The 2472-nt window shown below is 20.5% G+C and overlaps 1 protein-coding gene across 3 annotated transcripts in view; it reads left to right on the top strand.

The window, feature by feature from the left end:
* LOC117176338 (phytanoyl-CoA dioxygenase, peroxisomal-like) overlaps nt 1-2472 on the top strand; it is a 153270-nt gene that overhangs the window by 22619 nt on the left and 128179 nt on the right. The gene's annotated exons all lie outside the window — the stretch shown is intronic.

Genomic DNA, 2472 nt, shown 5'->3' on the forward strand with positions numbered 1-2472 from the left:
TATATTAATTTAAAATTTTATTTTTCGAATGCTTTTTGTATTTTATCAAATACTGTGAACATTAAAAAAACATGCGTTACTTAGAAATGTTTTATTTAAAATTATTGCTATTTTTAATTCAAAAAATAAGCTTAGAAATTTTTAATGTTAGAAATAATTTTTGAAACTAATATTTTATTCTTGTATTTGTAAGCAATAAAATATATTCATAAAAAATTGAAATTGTGAAAAATTCGGGAATTTTCCAATTCGGTATTTTTATTTTTCGGCAATTTGATTATTGGCGAATTTTATTTTTCGGCAATTTTCCAATTCAGTATTTTTATTTTTCGGTAATTTCATGATTCGTGTATTTTATTATTTGGGAATTTTCCAAATCGGTATTTTTATTTTTGGGTGATTTTATTATTCGCGAATTTGATTATTCGGGACTTTTATAATTCGGGATTTTACTGTGTCGGGAATTTTATTTTTCGGAATTTTTCATTCATCCCCTTTTTTTAATTTTATAAAATAATTGGAAAAGTTTTGTAATCTTTTTTAATAAGCTGTTAGAACTCTTTAGTAAAAAATTGTTTGAAATTTTCCCATGAATCTAAACTATATATTTTTCCTTCTCTTGACGCCCTAAAAAATTAAGTTTACCCAAATTTGAATTAAATCCCGGAAAATAGAAATAATTGCATTAAAATGTTCCATATTTTTGTTAACAATTTTGAAATCTTTAAAATTTAAAATTATTATCACATTCATTTTTGAAAATTTGTTTTATTGTTAACTTTTTATACTAATTTCAGAAAGAAATCAAATGTATTTTCATATGATTTTTAAAATCGAATGCAAATACACATTTCAGTACATCAGATTCATTAAAAAAATTATCTAATTGAAAAAATATAATTGCAAATTTAAATTAACTTTTATTATTCAAATTATATTCAATATTCCATCATGAAACCTTTAAGTCAATAATTAAATTATGTAACTTAAATTTCAGGAACTAATTTTTAATCTTTATTTACTTTAATAATCAGAAAAAGTTAATTAGGTGATAATCAATTGACCATTTTACAAAAGAAAAACCATTAAAATATAATCCTATTATAAAACATTCGAAAAACTTTAACTTTATATATATTTTTCTAATTTGAACTTTTATTTTTAAACATTTTATTTAATCTTAAGCTTGAAAACTGATTCCAGAAAATGTCACTTTGGGTAGAATCAGTTGATAATGAATTAATCAGGTCACAAAATAAAAAACATGAAACAATTATTTTCATCGTAACATTCAAATAATGTTTATATTATTTGTATATTCTCCTTTAAATATTGAAACAATATTTCTATACGTCTAATTTATTAGTAACCTTTGTCACTAATTCTAACCAGCATGAAGAAAGTGTGAAGAAAATTATCTGCTAATAATTAATTAAATGGTGCACAACATAAAAAGCATCAAATAATTTCACTGAAGTAATAAATTTATTTTTACTTTATATAAATTTTCAAATTACTTACTGAAAATCTTAGTTATTAATAACCTTAAATAATTGTTTTTGTAAAAAACAAAACACATGCACATATGATTTTGAAAATTTAATTCATATAATCATTTCAAAACATCAACATTACGAAAAACTATATTTTGAAGTTCTTTATTATTTGTATACATCTTTAAAGATGTAAAGGTTCAAATCCTAAATTTAGTTTTGAAAGTGTACAATTTTCAATCTTTATTTTGAAATAATAGTTTTAAAATATTTTTAAAATTATTTTTAATTTTAATGATTTGAATTCTAAACTTAATTTTCAATTTTTGCAATTTCCAATCGCTATTTATAATCTATAATTTTGAAGTCCTTTTTTAATTAGTCTACATTTTTAATGATTTGAATCCTAAATTTAATTTTTGAAATTTTACAGTTTCCAATCTTTATTTTTAATTAGTAATTTGGAAGTCTTTTTAATTAATCCTCATTTTGTTAATTCGAATCCTAAATTTTATTTTGAACCAGTCTCTAATTTTAAAAATCTTGTTGAGTTAGTCTTAATTTTGACGATTCGAATCTTAAACTTAATTTTGAAACAGTTTCTAATTTTCTTTTTTAATTATTTTAAATTTGGAATTGATTTAAATTCTAAACCTAATTTATTTTTGAAATTGCACAATTTAATATCTTTATAATCGTTATAATTTTATAATTTTTATAATTTTGATTTACTTTGAAGTCTTTATTCAAATGAACTTATTAAAATTAAAATACTTATACTGTGAACACTTTATTGTGCGCTTAAGTTTTCAATATTTCAAATAATAAATTTGTCAGCTTTGAAAGCTCGAATTTTGAAATATTATTGAAATCGAAAATAAACTGGGAAATGGCTAGGAATTTTTGCAAATAAGCACCTTGACAAATTTACTTGGAATAATATAGTGTTTTATTATTACAAAAATCAACTTTTCTATTG

This window comes from Belonocnema kinseyi, chromosome 1 (genome assembly GCF_010883055.1).
Source record: "Belonocnema kinseyi isolate 2016_QV_RU_SX_M_011 chromosome 1, B_treatae_v1, whole genome shotgun sequence".
Classification (NCBI taxonomy): Eukaryota; Metazoa; Arthropoda; class Insecta; order Hymenoptera; family Cynipidae; genus Belonocnema; species Belonocnema kinseyi.